This window comes from Neoarius graeffei, chromosome 10 (assembly GCF_027579695.1).
Source record: "Neoarius graeffei isolate fNeoGra1 chromosome 10, fNeoGra1.pri, whole genome shotgun sequence".
Lineage (NCBI taxonomy): Eukaryota > Metazoa > Chordata > Actinopteri > Siluriformes > Ariidae > Neoarius > Neoarius graeffei.
In genome coordinates, this window is record NC_083578.1 from 58,518,078 (window position 1) to 58,539,442 (window position 21,365).

The window sequence follows — 21,365 nt, forward strand, 5'->3', positions numbered from 1 at the left end:
GCCCAAGTGACCTCGAAACTCTGATCTCACATTCTACTCGTCTTGACAACAGGATTAGAGAGCGCCGCCGAGTCCTGAGCTTCCCCGGCCTCACTGCCTCGACCTGGAGCCTGTCTACCTCCTCCAGTGACTGTCCAGAGCCCATGCAAGTTGGCCGTACTCGTCTCTCCGCAGCTGAGAGGGAGCGCAGAAGGAGGGACAAGTGCTGCATCTACTGTGGCAAGCCTGGCCATTTCCGAGCATCATGTCCCGAGCTCTCGGGAAAAGGACCACCCCCTCCAGCCGAGGGAGGGTTGTGACGGGGCCTACCCTCTCTCCTGAACTCCCTGGCCAAGGAGTCTACATCCCGGTCTCCATCTCCTGGGGTGAGTCCGTCCACTCTTGTCAGGCCTTGTTAGACTCCGGGGCAGCTGGAAACTTTATAGATGTTCACTTCGCCCAAAGTATCAATGTCCCGACTGCACCTCTTGAAGTCCCACTGTCTGTGTCTGCCCTGAATGGCCAAGCCTTAGGTGACGGAAGAGTCACCCAAGTAACTTCTCCAGTCTCAAGGTCACAAGGAAGAAATATCCCTGCACCTGATTCCTTCACCAGAGTTCCCAGTGATTCTAGGCCTTCCTTGGCTTGCCCGCCACAACCCTCGCATAGACTGGGTAACAAGCCAGGTTGTGGAATGGGGCCCTGCGTGCCATGCCTCTTGTCTGCTCTCTAGCTCTCCTGTGTCTCCTGCCGAGCCTCCTGATCTCACCGAGTTATCTCAAGTTCCCACAGAGTACTGGGATCTCAAGGAAGTTTTCAGCAAGAGCAGGGCTGCCGTTCTTCCTCCGCACCGTGCCTACGACTGTGCCATCGACTTGCTCCCTGGGACTACCCCTCCTTGTGGCAGACTGTTTTCCCTCTCTCAGCCAGAACGCAAGGCCATGGAGGAGTACATCAAGGACGCCTTGGCTTCTGGGTTCATTCGACCATCCACCTCACCCGCTGGTGCCGGCTTCTTCTTTGTCGGCAAGAAGGATGGGGGGCTCCGGCCGTGTATTAATTACAGGGGTCTGAACAAGATCACTGTACACAACTGCTATCCCCTTCTGCTGATGTCCACAGCGTTCGATCTGCTCCAAGGCGCCACGGTCTTCACCAAATTGGACTTACGGAACGCATACCACCTCATCCGTATCCGACAGGGAGACGAGTGGAAGACTGCCTTTAACACCCCATCTGGGCACTACGAGTACCAGGTGATGCCCTTCGGACTCACCAACACACCAGCTGTTTTTCAGGCCCTAATCAACGACGTCTTGAGGGACATGATTACCCAGTACGTTTTTGTCTACCTTGACGACATCCTAATCTTTTCCAAGACCATGCAGGAGCACCGCCACCATGTCCGCCAGGTTCTCCAGAGGCTGCTACAGAAAAATCTGTTCGCTAAGGCCCAGAAATGCGAATTTCATGTTCCCGAGGTCTCCTTTCTGGGTTTTATTGTACGAACGGGCCAATTCCAGATGGATCCAGCCAAGACCCTGGCCATCCGGGACTGGCCCACCCCCAAGTCCGTCAAAGAGGTTCAGCGGTTCTTAGGATTTGCTAACTTCTACCGCAAGTTTATCAGGAACTTCAGTTCTGTAGCAGCGCCCATATCAGACCTCACCAAAGGGACAGGTGGATCATATGTCTGGTCTCCTCAGGCGGAAAAGGCGTTCAAAGACCTCAAGCACTGCTTCTGCATGGCACCCATTCTGGTCCTCCTGGACCCTTCGCAACCCTTCATCATCGAGGTGGACGCCTTGGACAGCGGCGTCGGCGCGGTCCTCTCTCAACGCTCGGAAGGAAGGTTGCACCCCTGCGCATACTTGTCCCACTGCCTGAGTTCTGCGGAGTCCCGGTATGATGTGGGGGATCGAGAACTGCTAGCAGTTAAACTGGCCCTTGAGGAGTGGAGGCACTGGCTGGAGGGAGCGCAACATCCATTTTTGGTCTGGACAGACCACAAGAACCTGGAGTACCTCCAGTAAGCAAAGAGACTCAATCCATGACAGGCTAGGTGGGCCTTGTTTTTCAGTCGGTTCGACTTTACCCTATCATACTGCCCCGGCTCCAAAAACACCAAACCTGACGCGCTGTCCAGGCTGTTCGCTCCCACCAACAGGGAGAGCAAAGTTGGGCCTATTATCCCTGTGTCCTGGATTGTGGCCCCTGTCCGCTGGGGTATTGAGGAGACCATCCGATGAGCCCAACGCCAGGACCCTGGTCCTGGGACGGGGCCACCAGGCCTCTTGTATGTCCCACATCAAGCCCGGGCCAAGGTTCTCCAGTGGGGTCACTCGTCCCCTCTCACCGCCCACCCCGGAGCTCGAAGGACCCTGGACTTCCTGAGAAGATGCTTCTGGTGGCCAAGCATGGAGAAGGAAGTGAGGTCATTCGTCCTTTCCTGCGAGATGTGCACCAGAAGCAAGAACCCACGACAGCATCCCCAGGGCCTCCTGCATCCTCTGACCATTCCCCGGCATCCCTGGTCCCACGTGGCAGTTGACTTCATCACGGGTCTCCCGGAGTCACAAGGTAACACTGTCATTTTGGTCATAGTGGACAGATTCTCCAAGGCCTTCTGCTTTATACCACTGTACAAGCTCCCTTCTGCCCTTGAAACTGCTAAACTAATGTTTAATCACGTCTTCCGAGTCTTTGGTCTCCCTCAGGATATTGTCTCAGACTGGGGGCCCCAGTTCTCCTCCCGAGTGTGGCATGGGTTTTGCAAGCTCATCAGAGCCACTGCCAGCCTCTCCTCTGGGTTCCACCCACAGTCCAATGGCCAGACGGAGAGGCTCAACCAGGACCTAGAAACCACCCTGCAAGGCCTGGCTATGGATAACCCGACTTCGTGGAGCACCTGGCTGCCATGGGCAGAGTATGCCCACAACACCCTGCAGTCATCGGCTACCAAGCTGTTGCCGTTCCAGTGCCAATTCGGGTTCCAGCCACCTCTGTTCCCAGACCAGGAGGAGGACGCAGGGGTGCCCTCGGTCAAACAATATGTGAGACGGTGTCACAAGACCTGGAGCAAGGTCAGGAGGACCCTCATCCAGACCTCCAGGACCAACCAGACTCAGGCCAACCGCCATAGAAGACCTGCCCACGCTTTCCGCCCTGGGCAGCAGGTTTGGCTGTCCACCAAGGACCTTCCACTGCGGGTGGAGAACCGCAAGCTTGCTCCTCGCTACATTGGCCCCTTCAAGGTGGTGCGCAGGGTGAACCCTGTCGCCTACCGGCTCCAGTTGCCCCGGACTCTGAGGATCAACGCCACATTCCATGTTTCCCTGTTGCAGCCCATACTGACGTCCACGTATGCCCCTAGGAATCCCCCACCCCCCCGCATCTTCCAGGGTCAGACTGTGTTCACTGTGCATCGCCTGCTTGACTCCCGCTGGGTCCACGGCGGGCTTCAATATCTGGTAGACTGGGAGGGCTATGGCCCTGAGGAACGCTGTTGGGTCCCCGCCTGGGACATTTTAGATAAAGGACTTTGTCGGGACTTCCATTCGGCCCATCCGGATCGCCCTGGGAACGTCAGGAGACACTCCTGGGGGGGGGGGGGGGGGGGGGGGGTCCTGTTAGGACTGCGACTGTTTTGGCCTCTAGAGGCTGCTGTTATGTTTATCTTGTCATGTTTGTTTTGGCCTCTAGAGGCCGCCACTGTGTTTTTGTGTTTGTCTTGATTGCCTGTTTCCTGCCCCGCCCTGTTCCTTAATTGTTTTGTGTATAAATACCCCTCTGTTTGTTCCCTTGTCACGGAGTCTTTATGCTATGCTGTCTTGTGCTAGTTTCCTCTGTCTCACATATCTTGCCTGTGCCCTTGTGTTTTTGATATTTTTTGCTTTCTTTGGACTTTGTACCTTTTTGATCTTCTGAGCGTTCAGCATTTTGCCTTTCCTTTTGTTTTTGGACATTTAACCTTTGGATATTTTTATTTTGGTTTATCTTCTGAGCTTTTGGATTTTCTTTTTGTTTTTTCCATTGGATTGTATATAGTGTAAATAAACTGTTTTTTGATACTCTACTTTCACCTCACGCCTCTGCACTTGACTTGTGTCATCCCCCTGGTGGCCTAGTGGGGGTTTGCTGGACTATTACACCAGCAACCCAGGTTCGAATCCCAGCAAAACCCTAACAGTACTAAGAGAGTCCAGGTGCTAAACTAGCCTGCTTGCAGTCCAGACTTGTCTCTTATTGAAAACATTTGGCATATTGTAAAGCATAAAATTTGACAAAGGACTCCAGACCCCAAACTGTTGAGCAGCTGAAATTGTATATCAGGCAAGAATGGGACAATACTTCACTTTCAAAACTACAACAACTGGTCTCAGTTATCAAATGTTTACAGAGTGTTGTTAAAAGGAGAGATAATCCAACTTTTTTTTAAATATATTGCTGGCATCACATTCAAAATCAGCATATTTTTTTTAATTCTTTTTCAACGTGTTGTGTTGTCTTTGTACTATTTTCAATGAAATATAGATTTTCCATGATTTGCAAATCAGCACATTCTGTTTTTATTTCTATTTTACATCGCATACCATTTTTTAAAAACAGGGTTGTAAAAGAAAGAAAGAAATTTGCATTTTCTGTAATTTGTCTCAGCCCTGCGATAACCTGGCAACTTGTCCAGGGTGTACCCCGCCTCTCGCCCATAGTCAGCTGGGATAGGCTCGAGCTTGTCGCGACCCTGTAGAACAGGATAAGCAGCTACAGATGATGGATGGATGGACGGATGGATGGATGTAATTTGTCTCTAGATTTTAACCTTTTCAGGTGCTGTTACATTACTAAGTAGTTTAACTGGCATAGAAGTCAGTTAAAATAACTTCCACTTCTACCAGTAGTCATTTCATGTTTCCAGTTGAACTGTGTGAATGTGTATGATAAATATATATCATATTCACATGTATGTGAATATAAAATCAGCATTTTTGAAACTTTTGTAAATTCTCCAGAAATGTTTAGCTTGGGTTGGTTTATGCAAACATTGACAAACAGCTTTACTAAAAGATTGATAAATCCACAAAGTGTATGTAGGAACCTCAGCAGGGCCAGCCATGACAACATAATTAAAAAGAACAGCCAGAAGGTAACACAGGCATGAGGACAGCCTGGGACTATCACAGCCTCTGGCCCAAATAGCAGATTAGGACCCAAAAGCAGACTCAAAATAGTTCTAACAATAGGATGGCTTTAATGAGTCTTCACACAAAATATAAATTCTCAAATAGTAACAGAGAAAGGGGCAGATACTGGCACAAACTGTCATTGCACAGTCAGAGCAGATGTTGAGGCATAGCACATTAACAGTGTTCATGGCTCAGAGGAAAAGTCCAAGGCAGAACAAAGTGCCACACAGGCCAAAACAGAACCCAGAGCAAAGTTCCAATCAGGCAAAAGTCCATAATCCAAAAGGGGCAAAACTCACACAGAAGCTAAGGTCCAGAAAAAATATCCAACAAGAGCTTAGCATAGGCAAGAAGATAACACCATAAAGACAGAATTCCAAGATTGACTTCAAGTACTGTTGTTGATTAACAGCAGCAGGTGGGGCTGCCCACAGAACAGGAACAGGCAGAGGAGGTCTTGGGTAAAACACAGTTGACAGCTGGCAACATACAGCACACCAGTCACCAGGATCAAAACCCAGCTAAGGACCTGGAAGACCTGGGTGGGACTGTGACAGGGACGTAAAGCATATAGCTACTCCACCATCAACAAAGTGAATGATCGCTTGAAAGTGGGGGGGCACAGCATCCAAGCATTCCAGCTTACCAAAGCTCTCTGATTATGAACCAACCAAATCTGTGCCTTTCCCTAAGAAAAAAGTATTAACAAAAAGCTTGACTAAGCAAATAGCTTTTCAGTCTAGACTTAAACTTTGAGACTGTGTCTGAGTCAGGAACACTAAGTGGAAGGCTGTTCCATAACTGGGGAATTGTGCAAGAAAAGGCTCTGTCCACTGCAGTAGTCATCATTATTCTAAGTACTAATAAAGAGTCTGCACCTTTTGTTCAAAGCAGGCAAAGCAGATCATAATAGACCAAAAGTTTGTTTAGGTACTGTGGTGTAAGACCATTCAGTGCTTAATATGTCAGTTATCATATTTTATAATCAATGTAGAAATTTTACTGAGAGCCGGTGCAGAGTAGATATGATATGGGTGATGCAATCAAATAATCAGGTTTTTGTTAGGATTTAAATTTTAGTAAGGCTGCTGTATTCTGGGTTAACCTGGGCTTGTTTATGTACCTACTAGAATATCTAGAGTGCAAGGTAGTCTAAATATTCCAAACTAGAGGTTCCGAAAGCATGAACTAGTTTTTCTGCATCGTGTAGTGATGTTATATTTGTTATATTAGCAATATTTATGATATTTTAAAAAGGCTATCTTAGTAATATTATTTATATGAGCTTTAAATGAAAGACTGAAGTCAGTAATCATACCAAGGTCTTTCACTGATGCACATGATGTAACTGAAAGGGTATCCAGAGTTACTACATAATCAGAAAGCTTATTTCTAGCTGCCTATGGTCCTAGTAGAGGTACTTCTATCTTGTCAGAATTAAGTAGGAGGAAGTTACTCAGCATCCAGTGTCATTTACACATTCCTCATTCTACGGCTGATGTCTGCAATATGGCTTTGATGAAATATACAGATGTGTGTCATTGGCAGTGGAAGCTAATACCATGTTTAAGAATAATTATACCTAACAGTAGGATATATAGAGAACAGCGCAATCAGCCTAGAACAGACCCTTGTGGAACATCAAACTTTACCATGCATAGAGAAATCACAATTGAAAACTGATACATTTTTGTATATTATATTTAACCCCAAGAGGAAGTTTGGATTATCTGCATTTAACTATCAGAGGGGGTGCACACACACCCAGAGCAGTCTTGCTTAAGGGCATTTCAGCCATGGATGTAGAGGGGAAAGCACTGATCATTCACTCCCCCCACTCACACATTTTTCCTGCTGGACCAGGGACTCAAACCAGCAGCCTTTTGGTCCCAAGCCTGCTTCTCTAACCTTCAGGCTATGGCTGACCTTAATGAGCTGGCAAATAAAAATTGAGCCAGAAAAGACCAGTTCCCTTAACACAAATAACACATTCTAGTTGATTTAGAAAAATTCTTATGAGTATTATGATCCATGGTATCAACAGTAGCATCTGGCTTGCTCATTAGGGATAAATTTAAATCTGTATCCACTGTTAAAATCTGATCTGGCAACTTGTCCAGGGTGTACCCCGCCTCTCGCCCATAGTCAGCTCCAGCTTGCCTGCAACCCTGTAGGACAGGATAAGCGGCTACAGATAATGGATGGATGAATGAATTGAATTGGCAACTTTGGGAGATTTTCAATCAAACTGTACAGTAGCAGAAGTGATTAGATGCTTGATGCTGTAGCACAGCCAAGTGCTGTGACCAAGGCACATTTTAAATGAAATTGTGTGAGCTGAGCTTCAGATTGGGGTATTGTGACTGTTATCTATATTTAATCCAAATGTCAATATTAAATCAAGGGTGCCATAATAGGGCTAATGAGTGGGTCCCATTATGTTTTGACTGATCCCTAGGGAATCTAGAATAGACACTAAATTCTGTTCTCAGAGGGTCTTGCGGATTACCAAAATGAATTTTTTTTTTTAAACCATGTTTGGTTATCAGCAAACGTAGAAATTCAGAATACAGCCCTGGGGGTCTGTAAATACTAACACGGCAGCTAACTAACTGGCCTCCTCCAACTCCTTCCTCTGAAAATAAGAAAAACCAAGACAAACAAATAAACAAACAAGATGAGTGGCAGATGAATGGTTGGTGGAAACTAATTCCAGCATATATATATATATATATATATATATATATATATATATATATATATATATATATATTTTTTTTTTTTTTTTTTTGGACTTGATGCACTTTACAAAAGAAGCAGTGAGTCATTTGCCATCCCTGTGAAGTTTTCAAAAAAGGTTTACAGCAATTTGTGTATTCACAAACCAATATTATGCAGCACGAAAGTAGCTATAGACTGAGGTATTACCATACACTGTAGATATATAAAGGTGAACATTTTCGGATTAAGCATCGTTTGCTTGCACTTGTATAGTGTAATTGTGCCTGCTATTTACAATACGATTATTTCATTTCATGTGTGGTTGATATTTCAAAGATATTAGACATATCCATTGCCACACTGTGCAATGGATATGTCCCTTGTACACAAGGGTAATATCAGAAACCACAAAGGCTACAAACCTTTTCTTTGTCTTTCCATCCATCCACCCATCCATTATCTGTAGCCGCTTATCCTGTGTAGGGTCGCAGGCAAGCTGGAGCCTATCCCAGCTGACTATAAGAAAGGCAGGGTACACCCTGGACAAGTCGCCAGGTCATCACAGGGCTGACAAATTGAGACACACAACCATTCACATTCACACCTACGGTCAATTTAGAGCCACCAATTAGCCTAACCTGCATGTCTTTGGACTGTGGGGGAAACCGGAGCACCCAGAGGAAACCCACGCAGATACAGGGAGAACATGCAAACTCCACACAGAAAGGCCCTCGTCGGCCGCTGAGCTCGAACCCAGGACTTTCTTACTGTGAGGCGACAGTGCTAACCACTATGCCAATGTGCTGCCCCTTTTTGTCTTTCCACACATCCTATTTCCTTGTTGTGGTCTGCTTATCTTGTGCATGTAGTATCAAGTGTTTGTGTGATACTTCTTTTTCCACAGATTCTCAATTTTGTGATGGTGTGCTAATTCTCTGCATCACTCATCACTCATCTACTTTTCTTCTCACCCTCATAATGTTAATAAAGGAAAGAAACCAGCTGTATTGTGGTTGGGTCAAGAAAAGTTTATTTAAATTTCTTTTCTTTTGAAAAGCCTTTTTTTTACGGATTTCTGCATGTTTGATACAAATTAGTGTAGGTAATTACATGAAAAACTGGTGGGTTTTTCTTCCAGCAAATAAATAATCACCAATAACTACTGTAAATGTCTTTTCTAAAGATTATTTGGTTTGTGCCTGATTTCCTCTCTGTCTTATTTAGAGTTAAGACAAATGTAGAATAAAGTGCTGTAAAACTTTTTGCATCATTTCTTTTTCTGTTTCAGAATTTTACAGTTGGAATGCCACAATTTAACCATCAGAGTGTCAGGAATAGGCATGTATGGGATGGAGATGTGCTTCCAATTCTGAAAGAAGAGCAGGAAAATGAGATTTACATACCAAATCAGTGTGATGTCTCACTCCATTCTGAAGAAAACTCTCTCAGGCAATCTCTAGTTTATGGAGTGAAATGAAAAAAAAAATCTGTTTGAAAATATTTGAATTTGGACTTTCCATAAACTAATTTTCTTCATTCAACTTTGCTCATATTTCCCAATGAAAAATATCATTATCCACATGTGTCATGCTCCCGGGCTCACCTAACACTCAGGACTCCACTTCCCACAAGCCCCCTCACGCACCAGTCATGACCACGTGCACTCCATCAGCCAACCACTTCCTAGGAGTGGCTCCCCCAAGTTCTAATACCATCACCTGTACCTTTTTGTTTCCGTTTGTATTTTTACCCCTTTGTTTGTTTTGTTCCTTGCACAGTATTGCCTCCACATTTCATGAGGCTACTGAGCGTTACTATTCTGATTGTATTCCTGTGTATGACCCTTTTTGCCTTCTGGTTTTCTTCCGTTTTGCCTAGTCCTTGTGTTTGCTTGCTCATTTCTCTTGCTTCCCGGTTTCTCGATCCTTGCCTGTTTTCGGACCACGATTTGTCTAGTCCTCGTTACTATTTTGGATCTCTTGGTATTGACTTGGCCTGGCTGTTGTACACTGTCTTTTTCCATTGTGCTCATTAAAACCTTGAGTTCATTCAATATCTGCGAGCGTCTGGTTTGTTACAGCTGCGTTACAGAATACTGTGCCATCATGCAGATGGAGGATTACACGGAGCTACAGGTAGTGCTTAGCAGCCAAGGACAGATGCTTGGACAACAGCACCAGCGTTTCGACTCTGTGACTCAGTCCATCCAGAATCTTACGCAGCAGCAAGGTGAGCAGCAAAAACAGTTGATGCAGATTGTTGAAAGCATGAAAGAAATCACCACCCAACTCCAACGACTCAGCTTCTCCAGCGCACCTATGGTTACTAACCAAGCTGCTCCCTCCACGGCTGATACCAGTTCATTTGTTGTCAGTAAACCGGATAAATTTGATGATTCAAAATGGTCTTTAACTAGAGAAGCTGATTTCTTTAGCCATTCACCTAGACCAACTGAAGCACAGGAGAGGTGTTCGTAAATCCCCTATGGTTCCAGCTGCTGCACTGATTCCTCGCTGCCCGTATCCACCTTTGACCCGGACTCATGAGGATCCAGAATCCCTAGAACCCATGCAGTGTGACTCATTCCATTTGTTTGCAGAGGAGAAACAACGACGTCTCCATGATGGGCTGTGTCTCTATTGCAGAACCGCGGGTCACATTCTACCTGACTGTCAAATCCGCCAACACGGTACTTCGGCACCAACCCTGGGAAAGTGCATGGAGCCTGCTCCATGCACTAATGTGGTGAGTGCACCCACTAAGGGGTTGGTCTCCAAGTCCTTCCTCCTTCCTGTGACCGTTAACTGCCCTCAGTCTGTCTTTGTGTTCTCAGCATTAATTGATTCCAGAGCTGAAGGGGACTTTATCCACGCCAAGCTGGTGGAGCAACTCCAGATTCCTGTGGAGGCACTGGAAGAGCCACTGAGATTGACTGCTGTCAATGGGGATCCTGTGGGAGAAGGACTTGTTAACTGGGTCATGAAACCTATTAATATGACTGCCAGTGCTTTACATTCTGAAGAGATTTGGATTTTTTTGTACTGAATTCTTGTGAATATGCTATTATTTTAGGTTTGCCCTGGCTTAGAAAACATAACCCCATTATATCCTGGTCCGATAAAGAAATACCCTTGTGGTCCAGTTACTGCTATGACCATTGTCTCACACTTCCCACAGTTTTGGTATCGTCAACGACTATAGAAAGCCCCAATGCCAATGTTGTAGTTTCCATGCCCCTTGAATACAGTGACTTGTTAGAAGTATTTAGTAAGAAAAGTGCTACCACACTTCCCCCTTACAGAGAATACGACTGTTCCATTGAATTAATAGATGATGCTATCCCACCTAAGTCTAGGATTTATCCACTCACTTAGGCGGAGGAGAGAGCTATGGAGGAGTATATTCAGGAAGCTTTAGAACAGGGTTTCATCCATCCTTCTACTTCTCTCGCAGCTGCAGGGTTCTTTTTCGTCAACAAGAAAGATGGGGGACTTAGGCCCTGCATTGACTATCAAGGGTTAAATCAGATCACTAAATCCTATTCTTACCTGCTGCCTTTAGTCCCCATAGCGCTAGAACAACTTTGTGGAGCGTTTTATATTTACAAAACTCGACTTAAGAAGTGCATACAATTTAGTCCGTATAAAGGAAGGTGACGAATGGAAAACAGCATTTCTTACCACTAGGGGGCACTGAGTATTTAGTAATGCCCTTTGGGTTGCATAATGCCCTGTCCGTATTTCAAGCATTTGTAAATGATGTCCTCAGGGATATGCTTGGCAAATATGTTATTGCCTACATCGATGACATTTTGATTTACTCCCCTAATCTCGAAACTCATATTCATCATGTCTGTTTTGTCCTTCCGCGTCTGTTTGAGAACCAGCTGTATGTTAAAGGGGAGAAGTGTGAATTTCATCTCCCTTCTACTTCTTTCCTAGGCTACATCATCAGTCTGGAGGGTGTCATTATGGACGATAAGAAAGTAGAAGCCATAACGAATTGGCCCGTCCCTACTTCCATAAAGGAGCTTCAGCGATTTTTTGGGTGGGGGTTTGCTAATTTCTACCATTGTTTCATTCGCAATTTCAGTAGTCTAGCAGCTCCTCTTACCACCTTATTGAAAGGAAATGCCAAAAAACTCTTGTGGAATCCCCGGCCGCAGGAAGCATTCGAATCTCTCAAGGTAGCCTTCACCTCTGCCCCCATTCTGAAGCATCCTGATCCCACTCAGCCTTTCATGGTGGAGGTAGATGCCTCTGAGGTAGGCACCGGAGCTGTGCTGTCCCAGTGTGTAGGTGACCCCTGCAAATTACATCCAATAGCCTTCTACTCCCATAAACTGACCCCTGCCAAATGTAATTACAGTATCGGAGATAGAAAATTGCTGGCCATGAAACTAGCTTTTGAAGAATGGCGCCATTGGCTAGATGGAGCTATGCATCCCTTCCTCGTGTTAATGGATCATAAAAACCTTGAATATTTATGGTCAGCTAAACAGCTCAATCCCCGTCAGGCTTGGTAGTCTCTATTCTTTTCCTGATTTGATTTTTCCATCTCTTATCATCCCGGTTCCCATAATACTAAAGCAGATGCCCTGTCTTGTATATATCCCAGTCCCGAATCCTCCCCTGAGGTAGTTAATGTACTACCCCCATCAGTTGTGGTCGCCCGCATTAGATGGGAAATAGACGAAGAGATCAACCAAGAACTATCTGTCACTCCTGCCCCTGAATCTTGCCCCATAGGAAGTAAATATATACTATGTACCCATAGGAAGTAAATATGTCCCTCAATGCAGGGACAAGTTAATTACATGGGCCCACTCCTCTTTGTCTTCTGGCCATCCGGGAGAGACACATACCAGTTATTGTCTGGCAGATATTGGCGGGAAAACATGCTATCAGATATCCATAGGTTTGTCTCCTCATGCACCATCTGTTCAAATTGCAAAACACCCAAAACTCTCCCTGCCAGTAAACTCATGTCCTTGCCTGTCCCTTCTCACCCATGGTCACATTTAGTGGTAGACTTTGTTACTGACTTCCCCTCTCACAGAACTACATGGTCATTTTAACCATTGTTGATAGGTTCTCATGAGGAGTTAGCTTTATTCCCTTCATTAGCCTACCTACTTCCTTTCAGACAGCTGAAACCCTTTTTAACTACATATGTGTTCCGTATATTTGGTATTCCAGAAGATAGTGTCTGATCAAGGGCCTCAATTCACCTCGCATGTATGGTCAGCTTTCTTTGAGAGACTGGGAGTTAACGTCAGTCTCACCTCCGGTTACCATCCCCAGTCTAATGGTCAATGTGAAAGGGTAAACCAAGAACTAGGAAAGTTTTTGAGACTGTACTGTCATGAAAACCAAGCCAACTGGTCCAACTACTTGCCCTTAGCCGAAATGGCCCAAAACTTGTTAATTAGCTCTGCTATGGGTCTCACACCCTTTCAATGTATGCTGGGTTACCAACCCCCCTTAATGCAATGGTCTGCCACACCCTCTGATAACCTGGCTGTTGACAGTTGGATGCAACGGAGTGAGCAGGTCTGGGGACAGACCCACCAGCAGATCGAGAATGTCCTCCGCCGACACAAGAGGCTGGCAGATTGTCATAGAGGTGACATGCCTACCTACCTCCCTGGGGACTGAGTGTGGCTGTCGACCCAGGACTTCAGGTTTCCTGAGGGAGGTAGAAAATTATTACCCAAATACATAGGTCCATTTAAAATTCTCCAGCGAATTAATGAAGTTACTTACAAATTAGATCTGCCTGTGCATTACCGTGTTTCTAACTCATTTCATGTATCTTTCTTGAAACCTGTTGTCTCAGGTCCATTGGACAAGGCCACATCCAATGTCACGCCCCCACCTCCAGTGTACATAGAAGGTACCCCAGTGTATGATGTCTGCCGGTTGCTGGACTCCAGAAGGAGAGGAGGGACTCTGCAGTACCTTGCGGACTGGGAAGGCTATGGGCCAGAGGAGCGTAGCTGGATTCTCGCAAGAGATATCCTGGATCCGTGGTTGGTGGAGGAGTTCCATCAGCATCATCCAGAGAAGCCCATGCCTCGGCCTCTGGGCCGTCCCAGGCGCCATGGGTCCAGCCCTCCCGGCAGTCTGCGCAGCAGTGGTCCCAGAGGTTGTCCGCGGCGATGGCCCTCTGTCCAGCACCGTGGCAGTCCTGATGGCTCGCTCAGGAGTGTTCCCGGCAGCATGGGTGGCGGTCATCATGGTCGCCCTCGTCCCTTGGACTCCTGGGGGGGGTGTTACTATCACGCTTCCGGGCTCACCTAACACTCAGGACTCCACTTCCCACAATCCCCCTAACACACCAGTCATGACCACATGCACTCCATCAGCCAACCCAGAGCTACTTCCTAGGAGTGGCTCCCCCAAGTTCTAATTATTATCACCTGTACCTTTTTGTTTCCATTTATATTTTTACCCCTTTGTTTGTTTTGTTCCTCGCACAGTATTGCCTCCACATTTTGTGAGCCTACTGAGCGTTACTATTCTGATTGTATTCCTGTGTATGACCCTTTTTGCCTTCTGGTTTTCTTCCATTTGCCTAGCCTTTGTTTGTTTGCTCGTTTCTCTTGCTTCCCAGTTTCTCGATCCTCGCCTGTTTTTGGACCACGATTTGTCTAGCCCTTGTTACTCTTTTGGATCTCTCAGTATTGACCTGGCCTGGCTGTTGTACATTGTCTTTTTCCATTGTGCTCATTAAAACCTTGAGTTCATTCAATATCCGCGAGCGTCTGGTTTGTTGCAGCCGTGTTACAACGTGAAGCAGTTAATAGTCATTAATAATCAGATACAATGCCCCTGCAATCTATCAGTTAATTAAAAATGAACTGCATATGAGTGCTGATAAACAACACACACACACACTATTATGTTAGAGCATCAGCCAACCCAGAACAGACCGTCTGTGCTCTGCTCAACCCCTCTGCTACCTGGACTGCAGCATCCACTATTACACATTTTTAACTAAACAATCCATCTGACCACCAGAATATTCTGTACATTAAAGAATTATTATTATTTTGATGTCACAAAATAGTTCCTTATAATTTTAATTTCATACTTTTAATCTGAAAAAAGGGGTGGCAATGCATAAATTACTTATCATCTAATTACTCATAAATTACTCATCATCAGAAAGGGGCATCATTTCATCAGAGAGGACAATGAATACAGACCTAGTAGAGTTTTGGCAAGGACTGATCAGCACAAAACCCCTAGCACTCATATGAACAGGTAAGACTCAAACAGAAAACAGAGTTTTAGATTCATTTTCAATCCCAAACCTTGTATGATTTGAGCTTCATTCTAATTTTGCCACTTCTGGAGCTGACTTCTCTTGAAAAGTCTAAATATAGATGGGATTTTTAAAAATTCAGGTGTCTACTGAAATACTATAGAGCCAGTATATGACAAGAAAAGTTTCAACTACATAGGGCATTGCATTAATGTACCAACTTATGCAGCCTTATCCAGTCAAATGTGATAAGCTTTCTGTTTGTAAATAGACAATGTTGTGGCCTGATTGGGAGGTAGCTTTCAAAGAGTATCCTATTGTCCTGAAGTGAGTCTTCATCAGTTTTTGAAGTATATTTAACATTTATTCCACGAAATTGAGTTGTACATGAGCTGATAGCCCCAGCGAGGCGCATAGTACTGAGTTGGCTATAAGCCATATACGATGAGATTGAGTGGAATAACTGTTTTATTCTATCCACATTCACTGGATTTTGAGAAACAGAGGATTTTTATTTTTATTTTCTGCAAATTTGAGAAATAAAAACTATACAAAAAGTCCGACAAAATAATTTCTGCTTAGAATGTAAACAAACCGGCGAAATGACAATAGCAATTTGTGAAAAATGCTATAATAATAATTCTTGAAAAATAAAAAAAGATATGTTCTTACCATCAAATACTTTTATTCCATATTTTGTTGCTTTTTTGTATGGGGGGGTTGTTTTCAGGGAGAGTTTTTATTTCGTCCTTGGTTGGTTCAGCAACATGTCCCACCATTTTGTTTTTCTCTACTCATGGTATATGAGCTGATAGCTTAGTTGTAGAGTAGCCAATCAGAGCGCATGACTGCTCATATCCAGTGAATGTGGATAGAATAATAAGATATGCCAAATGTCTAGCTACCATTCCTCTCTTGACTTTTTTTTGACATACTCTTGACACCCATTGGGTGTCTCATCTCATCTCATCTCATCTCATTATCTGTAGCCGCTTTATCCTGTTCTACAGGGTCGCAGGCAAGCTGGAGCCTATCCCAGCTGACTACGGGCGAAAGGCGGGGTACACCCTGGACAAGTCGCCAGTTCATCACAGGGCTGACACATAGACACAGACAACCATTCACACTCACATTCACACCTACGGTCAATTTAGAGTCACCAGTTAACCTAACCTGCATGTCTTTGGACTGTGGGGGAAACCGGAGCACCCGGAGGAAACCCACGCGGACACGGGGAGAACATGCAAACTCTGCACAGAAAGGCCCTCGCCGGCCACAGGGCTCGAACCCGGACCTTCTTGCTGTGAGGCGACAGCGCTAACCACTACACCACCGTGCCGCCCCCATTGGGTGTTTAGTGTTTAATTGGATAATAAGCAATTTATTTTGAAAATATGGCTACCATGGACTACAATACCCAACAACCACAGATACTGTCACATTCACATTCACCAGCTTATTGATCACACACACACACACACACACACACACACACACACACACACCTGTACTAAATTCCATCCACAAAATATTGTATATAAGGACTCTCTCATCTACCATTCATTATGAAGTATATGCTCTGTGTTTTCATGTTAGTTGATACAAAGCCTTTCTGGTGCCATCGTCCTGGTTTTCTTATCCTGTTTTTTTTTTTTTGGCCTTTGCCAAGTGTACTTCATGTTGTTCGTTGATCACCTGTTTATTTTGTTGATCACCTGTTTATTGACCACACTCTTGTCTGATATTTTAGATTATACTGCAAGATTTTCTAATAAAGGCATTGTTTATCTATATCTGCTACTTGACAAAAATACCCTTTTTCAAAAAAATAAATAAATAAACAATCAAACAAATATGAACATATAAATAATATGTAAAAACCCCACAACACAATTGCACAGTTAAACAACTGATTGGGATATGGGGTTAGTCTGGCAAGCGTATGCATTTTGAGATACTAAGAATCAAGGACAGATTACTTACCGAATATCCATGATTATAACTTATTTCGTCTTGTGTTCATTGAAAGAGATATATTATCATGACTTCCAGTCTTACCATCTTCCTCTCATCTTGCTATCCTATTGTTTCTTTGCTCAATGAAGACCACAGCATTGCAATTGCTGTCAATTTCAACAGGGATGTGTACATCCAAGAAACTGCTCTAAGGTGGCTTACTGAAATCACACTGGAGAATATACAGTTTTCACTGCAAAATAACTGATCAAATACTAATGATCTGACAATATCCCACCAGGGATTTAGTTTGAATATCAACATGAATTCCTCGGAAGTGGTTCTATGACATATTGGGACTAGCTTCAATTAGGCAATTAGGTTTTAATCCTCAGCTCCTTCCTCTGTCTGGTTAATACCATTTAAGAAAATAATTTTCAATCCTATTTTGCAGTATGAAGGACAGCTCTCCTAGTCCTGTGTGTTTCCCAAGCTTACTGAGCCATATAGTCAAATGAAGTCCTCTCATTACACACAATTATGCTTCAATAATAGAGCTGTATACACCCATCAAAGGGGTATAGATTACAGAGAAGCGATGTGTCATTCATCACAAATACTGGCTAAGCTGTGGAATGGATGGACAGTCTATACAAGAACTTTCTGATTTAGAGTGACTTTATCCTCATTGCAGCGATAGCAGTTATAGATTCCTTACATCTTCAATACAGCTGAGAAGGTATCAAATAAATTCCATTAAAGGTTTTAAATTGAATGGATTTAGAGTTAAGTCCCTTGAGACCTTTTTCGAATTTTCAACATCTAACAGTCTGAGTCTGCGATCAATACTCCAAGATTTGCTTCCCACACCACTCTAGAAGATGAGTCATGATTTATTTGTGTGGCTCAATAGCACAGATATAATAATATGAGTGCTTTTCCAGGGATCTCAGGTACCATTCATGTTTGGGGGAGGAGGCAGTGATAAAGGGAAGCCAAAGGGATTGATTAATAAGGGCCCAAGCTTCTAATATCTCTAAGAAAATTTTTTGCTTTGTTAGATTACACCACTCTTTCTGATTACTAAAGACCTTAGATATAGTTCCATCATACAGATTTCCATGAATGGTCAAACCATAATTCCCAACAAAGTGATACACAATACATGATTTAAAATGGAACTTGTAAGACAGGATTGAATCAGGCAAATGAAAACGTCTAATAGGAGTTGCGATACTGAGATTTTTAATGCCTTCTTTCAGGGTAATGTTGCCAAAAAATGTTACAGTGATGGTTGTGTAAGTGCACATTAAGCAGTATTTGTGTGTGTCAGCTGCTAGTTGTTTGAACATTAAAAGATAAAGTAATGACTGAGGGAGCATTTTAAATTTAATTTGTTCAAGCTCTTGGCTAGGAGTCAAAATGTACAAGAATGTATTGACACAGATGGCAAATGTCAACCACATCTGAGTCTTATGTCAAATATATCTATCCATTATCCATAACCACTTATCCTGTTCAGGGTCGCGGGCAAAGTGGAGCCTATCCCAGCTGACTATGGGTGAAAGGCAGGGTACACCCTGGACAAGTCTCCAGATCATCGCAGGGCTGACACATAGAGACAAACAACAACTCATATTCACACCTACAGTCAATTTAGAGCCACCAGTTAACCTAACCTGCATGTCTTTGAACTGTGGGGAAAACTGGAGCACCCGGAGAAAACCCATGCAATCACGGGGAGAACATGCAAACTCCACACAGAAAGACCCCCGTCGGCCACTGGGCTCAAACCCAGAACCTTCTTGCAATGAGGCAACAGTGCTAACCACTACACCACTGTGCCGCCATACATCAAATATAGTACTCCTTTATAACTTACACATTTATAGTTCAAGTCAGCAATGTGGTAACATATGGCCCATTAGTTGTTTAAAATTCCATCAACAATTATAAGATATTTACCAAGTAAATTTAATCTACCCTCCAGTTTCACAGTGAAAAGAGGCCCTGAATATTACAGACACATATAAGTTGTCTGATTTCAAATGTGCAATATATGATATATTTTATAAGTAAGATAGACTCCTCCTCTTTTTAAACCCGTATAATGCATTAAAAACAAACAACCCACCCAGTGTCAGCAAATACTTTTGGTTTCTTCATATAGACCAGTATATCTGTACTTCATGGGGAAGCCATGGCCGAAAGGTTTGCAAAGCAGCTTTGGGACCAAAAGATATGGCCGAGGTGCCCTTGAGTAAGGCACCTAACCCCCATTTGCTCCCCGGGCTGCCCACTGCTGTGGGTATGTCAGGGTCTTGTTGTACATCGCTCTGGATAAGACCATCTGCGAAATGCCTGTAATGTAATGTATTTGATAGAAAAACTGCATCACATTTTTCTTTCTTTTTTTTTTTTTTAGATTTAATGCATTGTTTTTTCTTTAGTAAGTGGTGCATTTTCTTAATATCCCAGCTGATTCACTAGCATTTGCTTTCATACACCAGGTCATAAGATGAGAAAATGCTTCTGTCATAAGAAAATGCATATTTCAATCAGAGTAATACCAGTCCATAAAAATAGAGAAATATACTTTTACAAATTGAGAAAGAAATCCGGGCGGCATGGTGGTGTAGTGGTTAGCGCTGTCGCCTCACAGCAAGAAGGTCCTGGGTTTGAGCCCTGGGGCCGGCGAGGGCCTTTCTGTGTGGAGTTTGCATGTTCTCCCCGTGTCCACGTGGGTTTCCTCCGGGTGCTCCGGTTTCCCCCACAGTCCAAAGACATGCAGGTTAGGTTAACTGGTGACTCTAAATTGACTGTAGGTGTGAGTGTGAATGGTTGTCTGTGTCTATGTGTCAGCCCTGTGATGACCTGGCGACTTGTCCAGGGTGTACCCCGCCTTTCGCCCGTAGTCAGCTGGGATAGGCTCCAGCTTGCCTGCGACCCTGTAGAAGGATAAAGCGGCTAGAGATAATGAGATGAGAAAGAAAACCACAAGCACGAACTCCAATTTGAGCAAAACTGTAGTGGAATATAATTAACACCAGGGGGCGCCTAAGAAACTGCATTCCCTGATCAAAAAAGGAACCTGATTCTCACATTCTCCATCTCCAGAGCTTTCAGAGGTGGCAATCAAAGCAGCGAAAAACGAAGGGGGATATTCATTTTCCCTTTAAAAACTGGATTATCTGTTATTGATACCTATCACGCAACAATACCCACGCTAAACGGCATGCAATCTACAATTTATGCCCAAATACAGTATGTTCTTGATGCTTAATATTGTTAAAGCAGAATTAGGATTATAGGGAGGATGTTCCCAAGGCATTTTGGAAGAAGACTCTTGACAAAGTATCACTCTTAATCTATGTATACCAAACATGAGCTTACCTCAGACAAAAGCAGTAATGTGGCACACCTTATGAAGTTTCGCGTCTCTAAGCTATTTAATGATGTGGGTGCAACTTGTAACAGATGCCATCAAAGCTTGGCTACAGTACATACATATTTTGTATCTTTTTACCCTGTACATCTTCTTAAACCACCCATGTTATACAACGCCAGAAAAAGCTGGGACGGTAGGGAAAATGAAAATAAAAAAAGAAAGCAGTGATTTCTAAATTTACTTTAACTTGTATTTCATTACAGACAGTATGAACCCAAGATATTTCATGTTTTGTCTGTTCAACTTCATTTCATTGGTTAATATATATCCATTCCTGTTTCAGGCTTGCAACACACTGCAACAGACTCTATGGCCTTGATTTCCAAATGAAATGTAAAATTTACTTTCATCTGAAAAGAGAACTTCTGTTCTGCCCTACCAAATTCAATGCAGTCAGAAATGTGTGAGAAGATATTAAAGGAGCAAACCGCTCACTTCCTGGCTCTTGAATAAGGAGTTTGGCTGGCTGTTTATCTGTGTTCACGCAAGAGCAAAACACATAGAGAGAACAGTACAACTTTGGACCACTGAGCAACAGTCCAGTTCTTTCTCTTCTTAGTCCAGGTAAGACGCTTCTGACGTTGTCTCTGGTTCAGGAGTGGCTTGATATTAGGGATGTGACAGTTGTAGCCTCTTTCCTGAAGAGGTCTGTGTGTGGTGGCTCTTGATGCACTGACATCAGCCTCAGTCCACTCCTTGTGAAGCTCTCCCAAGTTCTTGAATCAACTTTTCTTGACAATCCTCTCAAGGCTGCGGTCATCACTGTTGCTTGTGCACCTTTTCCAGCCAGCCTTTTCAGCAATGACCTT